The sequence below is a fragment of the Hipposideros armiger genome, unplaced genomic scaffold (assembly GCF_001890085.2).
Source record: "Hipposideros armiger isolate ML-2016 unplaced genomic scaffold, ASM189008v1 scaffold_49, whole genome shotgun sequence".
In the NCBI taxonomy this organism is placed as follows: Eukaryota; Metazoa; Chordata; class Mammalia; order Chiroptera; family Hipposideridae; genus Hipposideros; species Hipposideros armiger.
Window position 1 is genome coordinate 710,598 of NW_017731399.1, and position 18,042 is coordinate 728,639.

An 18,042-nucleotide genomic window follows, 5' to 3' on the forward strand; every position below is an offset into this window, starting at 1 on the left:
AGATGAGGGAGTGTCCTGGGTCAGATAGTATCCCCCCAAAATTCATGGGCACCGGGAACCTGTGCATGTGACCTTATTTGGAAATAGGGTCTTTGCAGAAGTGATCAGTTAAGATGAGGTCATACTAGAGCAAAGTGGGCCCTAAGTCTGAAAACCAGTATCCTTTAAGAGGAAGGAAATTTGGACACAGGCACAGAGAGACACACAGGGGAAAGTCATGTGACCATGGAGGCTAAGACTGGAGGAATCAGTCTACAGCACCAAGGATTGCTGGCAAATGTCAGAAGCTGGAAGAGGAAGGAAGGATCCTCCCTTAGAGCCTTCAGAAGGAGCGTGGCCTTGCTGAAACCTTAATCTCAGACTTGCAGGCCCCAGAACTGTGAAAAAATAAACGTCTGTTGTTTGAAGCCACCCAGTTTGTGGCCATTTTTAAGGATAGCCTTAGGAAACTAATATACTCTCTCCACTTGAAAGGAACAGGCTCAGAGAGGAGCATGGTAGCATTTCTAACTTGGTCAGGCAACATTCAACACACAGAGGGAAAAAGCAGGCACAATTCTATAGAGGAGCCTTAGAAGAAGAATGTTGAGATGTCCTGGGAGGCTCTCGAGAATGAAATTCTGACTGGGTAATCATGAGAGGTCTTGATGAGAAGGAGAAGGGGAGGAGCCTAAGAGATGAAATGCATCATCCCAGAGCTGGCAGATGAGCTTAGGCTGGAGAAGGACATATTCAAAGCGGGAGTCAGGGTGCAGAACCAAGGGCAAGAATAAAGGAGCCACAGTGATGGCCCGCTGCACCCCACATGGGGCTGAGGCTTGCAGAAAGGGCGAAGAGCAGAACAATGCTCTGGAAAGTGGGGGGAGGAAAAGTAGGGAGCTCTTCAAGTTTTGCTAGAATCTGGAAGGCCTGCTTGGGGTGGGTGCTAAGTTAGCCTTTGTGGATGACAGATATGCTCAGATGCTATTTGTCATTCATCTTCTCTGTAAAGATAACAGACTGGGAAGCAAGTATAATTTTTTTTTTTAATCTGGAAAGGGTAGCACAAATATTAGCAAGAGGGAATTGAAACCCAGGATTAGGGAGGTGAGATATCTGTAAAGGGGTGAGGTCCCTGTCACAGGAGGCATTCAAGCAGGGGCGAGGAACCTCTCATCAGGGGTGCTGTAGAGGTGTTTCCTCTGAGACTTTATAGTGGACATGACCCGCTACTCATTGCTAGGCCTTCTGACCCCGGGTTCTCCTCCACCATAGTGAGGAGAAACCAGACAGCTCCCTAGAGGCACTCTTGCTTTGCTTTGGTGAGGAGGAAGTAGACAGGCAGCCTTGCTTCAGGACTTCAGCTCAGGCTGGGCCGACCAGGCAAATCAGAACCTTGTGATGTGGCAGTTTTCTCACTGTGAAGTTTTCGTGACCTTAAAAGTATAAACCTAATCTCACCGAACTTTTTAGCTTTCGTTTTCTTCTTTTATTACCAAGCACTGAATGCAACACCTTATCATAAAATCTCTTGACCCTTCCCCATTTCATGCCCACCTACCCATCTCTGGCCTCCCCCTCACCCCTGACCTTTGGAGCCTCCCTTCTGTTCACAGTGGCCTCACTGCCCAGTTGCAAAAAGGAGCAAGGCCCTCTCCTGGGTGGTGGTGATGGCGGGAGAGCAGTTTCCCCCTTCTCCTCCTGTTCCTCCCTCCTCTGCCTCTCCTCTTTGTTCTCCGCCTCTCTCTCTCTCTCTCTCTCTCTCTCCCTCTCCCTCTCCCTCTCTCCCCCTTTACAGCTGGCAGGATTAGCTGGCTGGGATGAGCCAGAATGAGCCCTCACCCCCCCTGTCATCTGTCTGTCCATCAAATGGGAGGATGGTGGGAACATTAGCTTGATCTCTCAGGCCTCTGTACCCCCACAATCCAGGTGGCTCGGATTTCCAGGTTTCTGAGGTGCCTGGATCCACTCCCAGTGTGCTGACGGCAGGTGGCTGGGGGGGGAGTGTGCCCTTGACTGAGGACAAGAATGTGCATGACCTTTTCTTTGACCTTGAGCCTGCCTTCCTCCTGCCCTGCCCCTCAGTGGAGACGGGGAGCTGGGACTGCCCCTTTGGCACTGTCAGCCTTTATGCTGCTTTCATGTGTTCTCTAGCACAGTTCAGCCATGTTCCCAGTCTGAGGCCTGAGAGGGTCCAGGTGGGGGTGTCGGAAAGAGGATGTTAGTCCTCAACTTCAGGGGGCTTGGGCTGAGGTCCAAAGAGGGGAGAGGCCTGGTGCTGGGGTGTGTCCTTGGGCCTCTCAGCACCGTTGCTGTCACCTCAATATCCAGCAGATGCCCGAGTCTCACTCTTGGCTTGCCTTCCTTGGGCTGACAGCCCTTCCCTCTTCTATGACTTAGGATCCCTGATGCCCCTTTCACTCCACAGCTGAGAGTCACCTCAGCCCCCTGGGCCCCAGCGTGTGACAGGAGAGACCAGGTCAGACAGCCACGCCCCTGCTCCAGTGCTCAGGGAGAGGAGCCCCTTTTAAATTCTCTTCCCTTTTTCTCTAAGATCAAACAAATAAACATGTCGTTCATTCTTTTTATACATTTAATACATGTTTGCTGAAGAATAGACGCAAAAAGGCTATAGTTAGAATCACCACTGAGGAAACAATCACTGTTAGCATTATGGTGTATATTATTTTTTCTCTCTTCCCCCCAGACACTGAGGATTCATCAGTGACAAGTCAGGCAGGGCTCCTAGCCTTCAGGTGCTTACATGTCGGTGGAAAAACTACACGTCATCTATACAACAACTAGGGACAAACAAGACAGAGGTGTCCCTTCATGTTCCCTTTCTCCTCTGTCTCCATCCCTACTGCCACTGATTTCCTCCCCCCAAATCCTTCCTTTTCTTTTGTACATCCTCGCTGAGGCATAAAAAGTCTTCATATTGCAATTCAAAGGTTCTGGGCACGCGTCTGGGGTGGGCTCTGTGCTGAGTGTGGGTTGGAGGGGTGTGGGGAGAAGACAGCCTCTACCTGTCAGAGGCAGGATTTGCTGGGGTTCTTGTCTAGAGTGCTCAAGGCTATGTGCGCCCCACTCCTTGTATCAGAAAAGCCACATCCCAGTGTGTGGAAGGATGGAGCCCCTGGGGCCAGAGAAAGGTCTAGTCGTAGGGGTTGGCCCACATGGTGATGGCCCAACCAGGGGCCAAGACCCAGTTTGCTGCTGCCAGGGTGCCCAGGGTCTCCCACTGGTTTTTCTTGTATCTCAAGTGATGGGAAGGAGGGGTAGGGGATGGGGGGTGGGTGGTGGTGAGATGGTGAGGAAGGAAGGGAAAGTGAGAGGGGAGGAGAACCAGTCTTGTATCCATAGCAACCACACATGTGAGCCAGCTGCTGTTGCCATGGAAACAAGGGGAGCCTGCTCAGAGTCTGTGCTGTCTCAGGGGAGACACAATTTTTTACACACACAAAAAAAATCCTTTGATAAAAATAAAGAAAAAATAATGAAAGCCACCCTCTCTAGGACTCAGGGGCACCGCTGAGTGAGGCGACAAAGGAGAGGAGGGGGTGGAGGCTGCATGGCCAGGTGCTTCTGCCTGCTGCGGAGAATTGTTGAGTCAGTGTTTTAGAGCCAAGGGGCCTCAGAGATCACCCCCACTTGATGGATGAGGGAGGGAGGCAGAGGAGAGAGGCACCTCACTCAGGGTCCCAGGGCGGGAGGAAGCAGCTCAGGGAAACCCAGGGGCTCTCTGGAGAAGGAAGAGGCATGCTGGTTCTATAGGGTGGCTGAATGCAGCCTGTGGGTGTCTTCATGAGCCAACGCATGGACATTGGGAAGGAAGAGAGAGACAAATGGCCAAGTTCAAGCCCTTTTAACTGGAGTGGGGAATGTGGCAGGCGTCTTGGTCTCTTTCTTCATCTTCCTTTACCCCATCCCTCTGCTGAGCTTGGCGTCCCTGGGTTTTGGCTATCTCTCAGGGGACCAAGCCTAGATGAGTCCCCACCAGCAGGGCTGGAGAGAAATTGTCAGACAGCACCCATGCCAAAGCCTCCCAGTCTAAAGACAGGAGAGGGCAAAAGGGTGGGAAACGCCCAGCGGAAGCTGTCGTCCTTCTCTAGGGAAAGTTGCCCCTGCCTAACACGTCGGCATGGTGCAGGTGGGACAGCAAGGCAAGTCCACAGGACACTTAGTTCTCGACTAGGTATTTGGCCAGGAGATGCTCTTGGTAGGGGTCAAGTCCAATATCCATCAAGACACAGTTTGTACAGAAAGGTTAGGGCTTAAAATAATGAGGGCTTTAATATGGGGTTTCTGAACTGCAGGGTTCCATGCAGTAGAGCTGGGCCCTTGGCCAGATAAAGGAGGCAAAGGGTGGCCTCTGTGTGCCCTCCCAGGAGCACCTATGCCTTTATCTCGTTCATATGTTTCTTCTTTCGCAAAGCACTTTCCCAAATGTCATCTCATTTGCTCCCCTCTGACAACACTGAGAAACAAATGTGCTCATCCCCACTGTAAAAATGAGGACACAGTGTCAGAGAGGGCACGCCCCTTGCCCAAAGTCATGCTGATCAAAGCAACAAAACAAAAATGCCAACCGCAGCTCCAGAAGAGGATGCCAACCCTGTTTCACAGGAAGGGAAAGCAAGATGCAGCAGAAGTCAGGATGCTTCCCGGCCTCTCCTTGAACAGACCAAGGTGAGCTTGACAAAACGCTGCCCCAGGGCCCGTGGCAGTGGCACAGAATGTCGCAGGTCAAGGACACATTTTGGAGAAGTGATCGTGCTGCCTTTGTCCTGTAGCTCCATCACGTTTTTCCTTGGGGACTTTGTGCGGCCTCAGCAGTGGGTGGGGTGGGGGAGGGTGGTGTGCTGGAGGTGGGGGTGAATGGCAGGAGGGATGACAGGGGACTTGGAGGGTGGGCTTCTGCCCTCACCTTCCAGGAGCACCTCATACCTCCTGTCAGCTGCCTTTCGCCACTCCCCCCTTCAGCCTCTAAGGCAGAAACCACGTGGTGAGTTGCCATGGAAACTGTGGAGTTCTATTTGAAAGCCAGGCACGGGTGTAATCTAAGCTGGCTGGGGGAAGGGTGCGAGGGCTGGGACACAGAGGTGGGGCAACTACACCTGTTTGTCTCGTGTCCTCCTAGTTCACCTCTTCCCACCAGAAACCATCTGTTCTAAGGCCTCACCACCCTTATTTCCGATAAATTACCTGCCTCCCATGGTCCCACAGCCACTGCCCTCTTTCCCTGCACCAGTTTGTAGTCTCAGGCAGTCGCCCTACAGGCCCGGCCCTGATTCCCCAGAGAAAGAGCAATTATCCCCGTTATACAACACAGGGTGGCAAAAAAAAAAAACAGGAGAGATCATTTGTGCCATACAAGTAGCAGGACCGAACCTCAGGGGTTATCAGGATTGCAGGGTGTATGTGTGGGGTGGGTGGGGTGGGGGGTGGAAGGAAGGCAGCGGGGATATGGTGTTCTAGAAATGGGATCCTGGACCCCACCCCTCTTCTCCCCGCCACGGTTCAGTAGCAAGGATTCAGGCAGGGTAGAGCGCTGATGCTGCAAACACGAAGGCTTTGAGTTGGACCCGAGGGCAAGTGGTGGATTTGCACGGACCTCAATTAGAATTTCCTCAAACTATACCCAAGTCCTCCCTGTCCCTGGCTCACGACTGGTTTAGGTGGCACTGATTTTGGTCTTGTTTGCCTGTGGTTACTCTTGCTGTGTCTCCCACGCCGGATCCAACCAACAGCAGAGGAGTTAAGAATTTTGTTTCTCTACTTTGCTGTGTGACTTGGGGTAAATTGTCTAGCCTTGCTGAGGCTCAGCTGCTTCTTCCAAGAAACAGGAATAATAAAACAACTGCCACATAGGGTTGCTGGGGGATTAAGTGAGACAATGCATTCAAAGTGCTTAGCATAGCGCCTGGCGTCAAGAAAAACAGAAGTGTGATTACTATTATTAATCCATTCCCCTAAAACAAGCCACATCTCCTGCATAAAACCTTTCTTTCTCTCTAAGGAGGGCACTTAGGATCAGCCACTCTGTGCCAAGTGCTTCCCTCGCATTTTCTCCCTGCATTCCCCAAACAGCCTCTGGAGGGAGGTGCTCTTATGATCCCCATTCTACAGAGATGGACACTGAGGTCCAGCGAGTGTCTTGCTCAAGGTCATTGGCTAATAAGAAGCAAGGTCAAGATTTAAGCTCAGCCTGTCTGGTTTCAAAGCCTCGTGTGTTTTCTACCACATTGTGCACCTCACATATGCACAACCCTCCGCCAGCCATTTTCCCTCCAGTTAAAAGCAGGTTATTTTTGTGTCTGGTTTCTTTCTTGCCTTCTTCTCACTGTATCGAGGCAGATAGTAGGGAGGTAAGCATAACCAGGGAGGGTCAGGATTCAGACATTCCCAGCTCCCCTGGGAGCTTTTATGCAGCAGGGGACTGGAAGCCAGGAGGGGTGTTTGCAGGAAGCAGGTGAACTGGCATAGGAATCTCCAGGTAGGGAGAGGGTTCCAGGTGCTGGTAGAGGTTCTCTGGACACTGAGAGAAACTTTTCCCAACCTATTCTGATTTTCTCAGCTCAGCTCTGACCTTGGTTTCTGGATCCCAACCTCCCAGACCAGGGCTGGTGAGGGCTTCATGGATGACCTTGACCTAGCTTTGTTTGGGGACTCAAAGTATCTTCAGTAGGTGAAGATGAGACAGAGAAGACTAGGGAGAATGTGGGAGAGAAAGGAGAAATAGGAGGTAAGGAGAAGGGAGGAAGAACTGGAGGAGGGGAGGGAAAGAGAGACTGTTGGAGGAGAGGGTGGAGGGAAGGACGCAGAGGAGGGGAGGACTGCCAAGTGTGGTTCTGAGCTCTGAGGAAGAAGAAAGGATGAGAAAGCAAGAAATCGGCTTCAAGGGAAGGATGAACGGGGGAGGGAACTGAGGTTGGTGGGAAAATGAGAGAAGGAGGAGGAAGGTGAGAAAGTGAAAGAGGGAGAGAGAGAGCTAGGGGAAAGGAAATGAAAGGATGGGGAGAGGCCAGGGAGAGAGAAAGAGGAACAAAGACAGAGACTGAGCAGCTGCTGGTCTTCCCGCCCGCCAAGCGAGGGCCATGAGCGGCTGAATGAACTGGGAGCCAGCCATGACTCAGCCTCGGGCCGCTCCTGCCTGCCTTTCTGGCTTGGCCTCTCTGTCTAGGCAGTTCCACAGGGGAGGGGATGCCACGCTCCACCATCTACCCCTTTTCTGGTGCAGCATCCTCTCTGAGGCCCCATGAAACCCCCAGCCCTGGGGCCTTTGTGGCTGGTGCCTGCTCCCAGAGCTTTCCCAGGTGTACTGTCCTGGGCAGGCCTTCTAGAACCTTCCAAAGAGGCAGAAAAGAGTCGCTGTGCTGGGGGGAGAGCAGGTATGCATGCAGCTCAGGGTATTCTCCCTCTTACTGCCAAAGCCTGGCACCTTTCTAAGGAGGCAGTGCCCAGCAAGGGGCTCCACTTTAAGAACAAAAAGGCATTGAGATCTTAGCAGGAGCTTAGTGGGTTATATGTTTGATCTTATTCTAACCTCATAGCAACACAAAGAGATCCACAGTATGATTGTTTCCATTTTCCAGAAGGGCAGGCAGAGCTAAGGTTATTTGCCCAGCTCACACAGCTAATAAGAGGAGGAACCGGGTGTCTAACTGGTAGGGACAGAGGCCCTAGCCCTCCTGGGGTTTAAGGATTGAGGCTGGATGGTTGACAGGTAGGGGGCTGGCAGCTCTGAAGGGCCATGGAGAGCTAATGGTCTGTGACGGCTTGGGCAGGTCTTGGAAGATTGTGTCTCAGTTTCCCCACCTGTAGAAATGTACTAGAGGGTGGGCTGACCAACGGAGCCAGGGCACAAAGTCAGTGAGGCTTTCTCTGAGGCTGGTGTCCACTTGGAGGGAGGAAGATCTAGGCATGTGGAAAGAAAGCTGTGTAAATAGTGTTCCTCTCCCATGAGCCTCAGCAGCACCTCCAGGGAAGGCCAAATGGGTGGTAACGCTGCCTCGTTTTCACGGGCTTCCATGAACCTTTCTCTAAAGCGTTTTCATATATGAGTACACACACACACACACACACACACACACACACACACACACACTCTCACACTCTATCCTTATCTGTACAGCCACCTTCCGATGGCACAGAGTACGCCTGGCTTTATTTTATGTGGCTGGAGAAAGCCCAGGTCACACCCCTGGCAGGAGGGAGAGCGGATGTGACCTGGATCCTCGGGCAGTAAGATTAAGTTTCTGCCCTCAGGCACCGTGTGGGCTCTCAAACAGCGGGCACTCAGCACCCACTCTGCACCCAGGCTCCAGCCCACCTGCCACTCCCACAATACCCAGGGGTCATCCTGCAGACCCTGTGAATGCCATGGCTCCCTCAGCACCACCCGGCAGCCTCTCCGCACCCTGCTCCAGCCTGAGTGAGAAGCTGTGCCGGCTCCCTGACACGCTCCAGGGCCCTGGTAGATTCCCTGTCACTTTCAATCAGGGTTCGTGTTAGAGGGAAGGTTTGGAAAAGGACTTTCCCTCCTCTCCCCCACTCCTAGATGGCAGCTCCCCTTCCACAGGGACCAGGGATGAAGCAGCTCTGATAGCCTGAGGTTGCCATGACAACAGCTGTGCTTATTTCTGCCATGGGGGGGGTGTTGGCGGGGGTGGGATGTCAAGGAGGGTGTGTGTGTATTGCATGTGTGTGTCCGTTTTCAGCCCCAGGTGAGGGGGGGCTCAGGAGTGGGATCCCACTCTCCTAGGCTGGGGTTAGCCCCTCCTCCCAGCTCAGTCTCAGCCAGCCCAGTGGCAGGGAAGATTGCAAGACAGACAGAGGGACACTGGACTGAAGAAAGATGCCCCAGAAGGATAACTGGAGGGGGAGGGTGAAATGGGCATCACACTGCTGTCAAAGGAAGAAGGCCCGGATGTGGGGTGGGCGCTGTAGGAAGCAGGGAGCCAGGGCGGCTGGCACCGCGAAGAATCTAGAGTCTGGAAGGGATGGGCCCCTTGCTTCTGCCACCCCCCAGGGGGTCTCCCGCTGCGCTTCCCCAGCGGAGAGAAGGCCCCTCTGCTCCTCCAACATGATCTGTAATTTCCGGCAGACATTTGAGGTCCCTGACATCTGCATAATGTGGGCCAGTCTCTTAGCAACGGGGAACAGCTGTCTGGCATTTCCAAGATTAAACTGTAACTATACACGGTCCTTGCCAGGGGGAGGGGGCGGGGGAAGGGGATAAACACTGCCTCCTGGCATTTTCAAACTCATTTAGCTTTTATTCATTTCCTGCCTTCAGTAAAGAGGCCAGGGATTTGGACTGGGCCAGGCTGTTAACTGCCCCGGCCTCTGCTGCCGCTGCTGCTGCTGAGATTGCAGATGTCTCTTCACCCAGATCTGTTTGCTTGCGGGAGGGGAGGGGAAGAGGGGAAAGCACTAGCCTTTTTTGTTTTCATTGTATTTATTTTTTTGTAGGTGCAGTGATCCTGGCACACACAGTACAGGTAGAGCCCAGGAAGAAGGGCCATGTGGCCCGTGGGTTAGAGCTGCCAAGGCGGCTCTCGCTGGTTTCATTTCATGTAGCTCCATTGCTAACAGTTGTGTGACCTTGGGCCAAATCCCTTTACCTGTCTATGCCTCCATCTACCCATCAGCAAAAGGAGATAATTCTACCCACCTCCGCAGTTTACTGTGAAGATTAAATGAACACACACTAAGGCAATAGAGCCATGACTCATAATTGTGCCTCTCTGTTCCTCTCGTCACCCTCCTGCCCCGTCCTCTGTGTAAGCAACGTCAGGCAGGCTCTGCCACTTAGGACAGAGGCAGACACAGCCTGTCTCCCTGGGAGCCACGACCTTGGCTTCCTGTTGTTCCCTGGGGCCCCAGGCAATGACACTTTTGCCCCATAAGATTTAAGCAGAGCTCAGCAGTCCCCCGCAGGGTCCTCCCTGCTGCCAGACTGGAGGTGTCCTCGTCCCCTGGCTTGCTTGGGCCTGGGCAGCTCGTGTGTCCAAACCCCTCTGCTGCCAGCTTCTGCCATTTGGCTGCAGCTCCTGAACTCGTGAATGTGGTGTTTTGGTTTTGCAGCAAGAAGGAAAAATAAAAGGGAGGGTGTGGGGCTGGACAGGAGGGGGAGGAGAGGAAGGAGGAGGGAAAAACCCTTTCGCCGCCTGTGCTAGCTAGTTCCAGGAATGTGTTCTAGGACATCAGTGCCAAAGCAGTGACCCAGGCGAGGCGGCCAGGCCGGGAGAAGGGAGAGGCCAGCTCCAGGGCGAGAGCTCGCCTCCATCCACAGCTGCCTCTGCTGACTCATCGCGGCTCCAGCTGGCAGGAGCCTTTTCTGGAGATGGCTGTTGCTAAGATTCCTCGGAGATGACTGATTGCTTCTCCTCGAGCTTGCTGAAAACATGTTTGTAGACTGCACATAAACACACGCATACACTCTTAGGGGCTCGCATGCCTAGCCCAATACCCGCACATGCGTGTTTGTGTGAGTACACATGGAGCACCAAAACATGCTTCCTGTTTCCATCTTCTTCATGGGAACACTTAGGAGCTAATGTGTACACATGTGTATGGACGAGCACCCTCCCCCGCCAAGAGGGGCAGAGGCACGCCAGGTTGTCCACAGGCCCAGTAACGCAGGCCGGCAGTGGGGAGCTGCCAGTGTCTGAGCTTGCTGGAATCTGGAGTTTCCAGGTTGCCTTGAAACATTCTTGGCCTCTGTCCCTCCTCCTCTCCTTCATTTCTGCTCTCGTGAATTAATCTTCCTTTCTCCCTCCGCCTGACAGGTTTTTGATATCTGCTGTTCCAGGTACTCAGCTGGGAGCTAGACTCCTCTAGAGCTAGATTCCTGGCCTGGACCTGGTGCCCCTAGGGGCTCTCTGGGAGCCTCAGAGCCCCTGTTTTCTCTGGAGAGAGGGGACTGCTGTGAGGACTCATGGATGGAAAGTGCTGGCTTTTCTCTGAGCTCTGCTGCTGCCAGGATTCAGGAAATGTCTGTTCCTCCTCTGTGCTGGGCCCAGAGCCTTGGCTGGGGGTGAGCCTGAGTGCTCAGCAGGCAGCCCTGGATGCCAGCCTCCAGGGCCCAGTTGCCAGTGCTGTGTGTGACCTTGGTCACATTGGATTCTTGCTGCCTTGGTTTCCCCACCTGCTGGGCTGAAATTGGACTCCTTGCTGAGTCTGCCAGGGTTTTAATGAGACAGGGCTTGGCAGGCGCTTGGGCACCAGGCAAGGTTGTTTGTCACGGGTTCTTGAAGGGGCGGAGGGGCAGGCAGCCCGTGCCAGCACGGCGCCCACACTCCTTCTCTTACCAGCTCTGCCAGCTCAGGCCTAAGTGTGGCTGCTTTATTTTATTTTGTTTTATTTTTTTTGGTAAAGATTTTTATTGGGGAATTGGGGGGATGGGAACAATGCTGGGAAATCGGGGGAAAGGGAACAGACAAGTTGCTGTCCTTTTCTTCAGTCTAGTTGTGGAGGATGTTGCTTCACTGGCCCAAGTTGGCACCATCATTGCGCTCTTCCCGGGCGAGGCAGATCAGTCGCTGGCCTCTGAACGGCCGCTCACGGCAGCTGCTGGCCACTCACGCTGGCTGCCGGCTACACACATGGTAGCTTATGGCAGCCCACTGCAGCAGGGGACTGCAGCCTACGCTGTCGCCAGCGACTCACGGCAGCCCAGCCCCAGGTTGAGCTGCTGTTCACCATCTTAGCTGCAGAGGGCAGTGTCACTGGCCCTCATATGTGGGATCCGAACCGGGGCCCTCTGGCATCCCAAGCCAGCTCTTAACCAACGCGCCACTCGGCTGGCCCAAGTGTGGCTGCTTTAAAGGGACCCACCTCGGGGGATCCCAGGAGGGCTCTTGGCTGTGAACCTGAGGCAGTCACTAAGGAAGGCTTGGTACCCGGCCTCGAGGGATGAGCTGTGGCCAGCCTGGATTTAGCAGGCTCTGCAAGGCTCACACCAGCCACAAGAAAAATATCCGTCTGTGCTCAGGGCCCTCATTCCTAAAATAAAGACAAGGCTGTCTCGATGGTTCCTGCTGGTTTTGACATGCAACGATGCGGGACGGGGGTGGAAATTAAGAGAGTAAAGCAAATGAGAAAAATAAAAATGAGCTGCACACAGAGAGGACGCTTTGTGAGAATGTCTACAGCCTCATGTAAGCTCAGGATGGCAGGAGCTCTTTATAGGATGCTTGTTTTGTACAGCGCCACAAGCGTAAACAGGCCCAGGGCAGGAGAACACCCAGCAGCATCATGCTGTGAGGACACCGGCCTCCATGCTCGTTCGGGACCCATTATTCTGTCCCCCAGTGCTCCGGGCCCACCCATGCTCCCCACTCCAGCCATAGGACAGAGCTGGCCCCAAGCAACTTGCCTGCTGCCCTCATTTCCACCAGGAGGCGGCCAGAACGTCTGTATAAGTTGCCTGTGGGTCAGGTTTGGGAATTACAAGGTAAATGAGTAAAAAGGGAAGCCCGTGAGCTGGAAGCCCACAGGGGTGAGCTCTGGGCCCGAGCGGCGCTGTCTAGCTGAGGCGGGCATGCTGGAATCCTGCTGGCCAGCGTGCGAGCGGAGAAGGATCATAGCGACGCATATTGATTCAGCTTTTCTGAATGCCAGACAGCTTTCTTAATTTGTTACATCTATCCATCCATCTCATCTTCACAACAGCGAGGCTATCATCTCATTTTCCAGATGGGGAAACTGAGGCCCAGAGATGGTAAGAAGCATCTAGAAAGTAAAGAGGGCCAGGATTCCAGCCAAAGAAGTTTGTCTCCAGGGCCCAGCCCTTACCCACTTCTCTTCATTGTCCCCACTGATTGTCATGCTCCAGGTTGCCACAGCTGACACCAGGTGTCACCACCTTCTCAACTGTTGCCACAGGCAGAAGACAAGTGTTCCAATATTCCATTTCCAACTTTACTTCTGCCTGGGACCCCCAGGGAGCTCCCATATCCGCTGAGAAGGCCTCATGGCCACTTTGATTAACTTGTTCACTGCTGAGTGACCTGAGGCATAGGATTCAAATCCTTGGACCTTTTCTTCTCCGTTCTATACAGCATGAGGCCTAGGGGGCCCCTCAGTTCCTTTGCTGCTCCGACAGGCAACAATTCTTGGGAACTCCCATTCTTCCAGGGCTCCCAAGCACAAAATGGCAGATGCTACTGACGTGCCTGGTCACGCACACACACATGTGCACACGCACATGCACACATGCCATATAGACACACAATCTTGAACAGAGTCACAGACACTCTATGGACATTGGGCAGAGTTTCCAGGAGTCTCCTAGGTTTGTTGTATGTTGGTTATTTATTATTATTTTTTTGGTGTTAGGAATGATCAGGGAGCAGCAACGAGCAAATATTTAATAGTTGGGGGTCTCACACACTTGTACAGTTGTCACCAGGCTTTCACAGCCAGCATCGTGTGCAATGCACACACGTGTGTGTTCTAGCTCATAAGCCTTGTTCTACCCAGTCTAGACTGTCATATCTCTGAGACAAGGATGTTTTGGTGGCTCTCCTATATTGCCTGGCACAGTGCAGCCTGTTGCTGGCGATCGTTTGTATTTGTGCATTGATGGAGAAAGGAAAGACACTGGATGGTTTGTGCTGTGGGGATTTTTTGTTAGATGCCTCTGCCATCCCTGTGTTACCTTCAGTAGCTGTCACCCAGACCAAATGCCGCAACGTCCTATCTAAGCTGGTTCCTCACACTGTTGTCCCAGCCCACCTCCCAATATCTGCGAAGGGTGTACCCCACATCCCCTGCTTTTCTTGGGTCCCTACCCAGCCCCTTTTCCATCTCACACACAGAGCTTTGAATACACTCGATTTTCCTTTCCAACGAAGAGCTAGGTGTGGATGTTGGAGAGGGAAGGACTTGGAGCTGAAGGAACTAGGGCCCTAGGGGGCCCCATCCCCTCCTCATTTGGACTTTCCCTCCCCTGAGGTCCAACTGGGGCACCAAAAGTGACAGAACTGGAACTCAATCTTTGAGTCCTCAGGTGGGACGGGCCTACCTGAGGAAAATAAAATTTTCCAAGTCCTTCCACTCCCACGTCCACTGTCTCCTGTGCGTGGAGCTTCAGGCTTCAGAGGCTAGAATAGATGAGGACAAAAAAGCATGCTTCCTTTCAGTCTACCTCCTTGGGCTCAAGGAGCATGAGAGGGAAGGCAGTGTGGGGGCCTGCTGGTTTCTGGGTGACATGCCTTCAAGACTCGGGTTAGGCTGGAAATGACCAGTGGGAGCCTCCCAGCCCTGTCTGGCTTTGAGCCAGCTTTGCTTGACGGTGAGGGCTGAGGGCTCTGCTGTCGGAGCTGATGAGAGAGGCAAAGGGCTTCTCCAGTCACTGCACAGTGCAGTCTACACGGCTGCTGACCCCCTCTGTGGGGTAGGGGTGGGGGTAGCTCCAGGAAGGGCCCCAGGAACCTGAACTGATCTCCTGGAGAGGGGTGTGCTGAGGATGGCAGGAACCTCCAGTGCCACCCAGTGGCCTGCTGGGATGAGACGGCATCCCCTGAAGACAGGTTGGGAATTGCTCTTCCTAGTCACACGCATCTCATTTCAGGCCTAGGATGGAGACCTATGTCCCCAGGCTCGCAGACCATGACAGGAGCTTTTGCAGGTGTATTTCTGCTGGCCTTGCGGCTAGGGGGACAGGGCTACCGCTCTGCTCCACCCGGGTTCTGCCTTTGCTTCCCAGCCCCCAGGGTCGGTGCCAGAGAAAAGCCTCCTGCCATCGCCCTGTATCCCGCCGGCAACACAGCGACACCTGGTGGGCATTGGGTGCCATCACAAGGAGATCTCGGAAGCCCCTCATGGGTAGGGCCCTGGTTCCAGTATCCCACAGGGCATCTGGGCTGCTGTCTCAGTCCATTCCCCCAGAGGCTAAAATCCACCATTTTCCGCCAGCCCAGAGTCCTGGGTACTGGGGGCCACTGGAGACAAGAAGACGAGTCTCGGGAGGATTCAATGCCTCATCACACAAGGATTTTGGGGGACCTGGCCAGGTTGTAATATCATGGCACTTGGCTAGTAGGGTTGGAAGAGGCTTCCAGAAAGGCCTGGGAGGGACTGAGCCTGGCGTGAGCCCTCATCTCCATTGGCCCCCCCCCATGGCTGGGGGGTAGGTGGCGGGGAGCAGTTTGGGCACAAAGCAGATTCTGCTGCCCCCCTCAGGGCCGAATCGGAATCCATGCCAGGCCCTGAGCCAGGATGACAAGCTTCGAGGGGGACATGTAGGGTGAACACAATCCCCCTGGCATCACCACCCACTCGGAGGGCCTGTGTCTATGTGTTTTTAGAACCACAGAATGAACGGGAAGGGTTTGAGCAGCCTTGTCACCCACCTTTTATTTTCACGTTGTCCCTTAGGCAAGGTCACACAGATACTGAATGCACCTCCCTGGAGAGCCGCGGTGACAGGTCACTTCCTGTGGCCTGTGAGGAGCCAAGTGTTGGGAGAGGGCCAGAGAGCAGTTTCCAGGCTCTCGGCCTCACGTGGAAAGGTGCTGGCTCGGTTATGCAACCCACACATGCAAGCACTCATGTGACTAATTGGCCCTCAGCTGTGACCAGTTAGCCATTAGCCACTATTGTTTTGTATGTAACTGCCGTGGCTACGTTAGTATGCGTGCATGTTGTGGGTCTTGCGGATTCCGCTTCCTGTGTCTTGTCCGGCCGCCAGCGAGAATATAGTGGTGAACCCCCCATCCATGGCTCCGTTGTTGTTCCTTTTCAGCCTCACCGTATCCTGCGTTCACCTGCCGGGAGCTGAGCCCCAGCTTCACCCTTGGCATTGCACAGGGAACCCGAGTCCATGCCACAGCACAGTGTTGCCAGGTGCTAAATGCCAGGCTGAAAGGCCACCGCCTTCGTTCCTGCCGATTCTCACAGGTGATCCTGGGCCATCTTTCCCTTATCTCTTTCCTCAGCTTCTCAGAGCTGAGGAGTGCTGCGATGAGACTGCTGGGGTTGGAATCCAGTTTTACACTATTACTGTGTGACCTTGGCCCCTTAACCTCTCTGTGCCTCTGTTGCCTCATCTGTGTAATGGTTATCATGCGGCCTACGTCACAGGGTCGTTGTGAGGATTCAGTGAGCTAAGGCATGGAAAGTGCTTGGAACTGTGCCTGGTATGTGGTAACCGCTGAGAACGCTTCGCTAAGAATGGTTTCCCCACTCCCACAGAAGGGAGTACATGGGACCTCCCTGTGGAGGTCGAGGGGACCGTATCTTGATCATACAAAATACCATAGACTGAGTGGCTTAAACAACAGACATGTATTTTCTCACAGCTCTGAAAGCTGGAAGTCCCAGATCAGGATGCTAGCATGGTCGGGTTCCGGCGAGACCCCTCTTGCTGGTGTTCAGAGGCTGCCTTCTCCCTGTGTGCTCCCATGGCCTTGCCTCAGCGCCGCATGGGTGGAGAGAGAGTTCTCTCTTTTCCTCTTATGATGACACCAAGCCTATTGGTCAGGGCCCCACACACTTAGGACCTCAGGTGACCTGAAGCGCCTCCTAAAGGCCTTTCTCCAAATACAAGTCATATTGGTGGTTAGGGCTTCAACATATGAATTTGGGGAGGACAGAGTTCAGTCCATAGCAGAGTGGAACACTGCTCCAAGAACCCAGACGCTGTGGCCATACCAGCCAGTGACACGGAGACTCAGGCGCTTCTTGGCCCTGTGGCTGGGGCTGGCTTCCCAGTTAGCAGCTGAAGTCAGTGGGAAGGACAATTCCGACCTGCCAGGCATCAGCCTGGCCTGGTGTACTTTTCTAAGCCCCCGGTCCCTACAGTCCCAGTGCCAGGGGATGCAGACCTCCCATGATGGGGGCAAGTATTGAGTGCAGAACCCATGCTGACGCGTACTACACCCTGAGAACCCTGCTTCCCAACTGTGGGGAGAGCTTGCTGTAGGATGTGCATAACAGATGCCACTTGCCTGTTTCCCCGGGGTGCCATGTGGCTGGGGGCAAGGATTTCCTTTTTCAAGCCTGCTATCAAATTTGAGCTTGGAAAATGTGCACGGTGGCACGCACTGGTTAGGTTAGGTTAGCGTTCCCATGCACAGGCTGAAGCTGACACTGTCAAAGCACATGGCAGGAGAGGTGTGCCTGGGTTCTATCTAGGGTCTGCTGGCTCAGGATGGAGGTACAAGTTGGCAGATTCTACCTCGCCATAGGTCAACATCCCTCTCACAGCCATATTGCTGAAGGGCTGTGTTAGTTTTAGTTGTAAGTTACAGAAACCCAAATCAAACGAGCTGAAACAAAAAGGGATTTATTAACCCACAATGAGGGAGCAGTTTCAGGCACAGTTTGATCCAGGGGTTTAAACAATATCATGAGGGCTTTATCTCCTTCTTGGGCTCTCTGCTTTGTCTTACTCTGTATACTGGCTTTCTCTAGATGGGCTTTCTTCCTGTGTCAGGAAGATGACAGCTGGTAGCCTTAGGCTCACGTCTTTCCGGCCTAATAAGTCCCTGGATACATCGCCTCTGTCTTTTCTATCTGAGGATCTTAAGGAAGAGTCTAACCTGGCATGCTCAGGACCATGTCCAGTAATGAACCAATCAACATAGGGAGGCTCCTCTGCCTGGGCGGCCTGGAACACTTGCCTGCCCCTACGTTCTTGGAAGGGGGTAGGATACCATGATTGAGAGCTGCATTAGTACCACCTGGAGTGGGAGAGCTCTGTAGGGAACCTAGAGGAAGGAGGAGGGGGGAGTGCGTTGGGTGTGCAAAGTCATGGCTGCCACACGCTTCTCAGAAGAGCTTACCCGGGAGGACTTTCATCTTCAAATCGGAATGTCCATACAGGAATGTTAAAACTTATCCAGTCCACCCCAACTCACTTGACAAAGAGAGAGAGGAGGCCAAGGTAAGTGCCTTGCTCAAAGTCATCCTCTATTCTCCTGCAGAGGCATGACATCATTCCTGGCTCTGTCTCTAATTATTCCAGTGAAAAGCCAAGTGCAGTGGCCAAAGGGCTGTCTGAGAATCTCCTCCTCCTCCAGAGAGGTCAGTGGAGAGCCAGGAGGTGAGAAG

At 53.5% G+C, this 18,042-nt stretch overlaps 1 long non-coding RNA gene across 3 annotated transcripts in view; it reads left to right on the forward strand.

The window, feature by feature from the left end:
* Nucleotides 1-4,438: 4,438 nt before the first annotated feature.
* Nucleotides 4,439-18,042, forward strand: part of LOC109381556 (uncharacterized) — a 53,774-nt gene continuing 40,170 nt past the window's right edge. For 2 of the 3 annotated variants that reach the window (XR_002123773.1, XR_002123772.1), the window contains exons 1-2: nt 4,439-4,668; nt 15,734-15,888. This is a non-coding gene — a long non-coding RNA (uncharacterized LOC109381556). The remainder of the gene's footprint in view (nt 4,669-15,733; nt 15,889-18,042) is intronic. The other variant, XR_002123775.1, reaches the window with a different exon arrangement.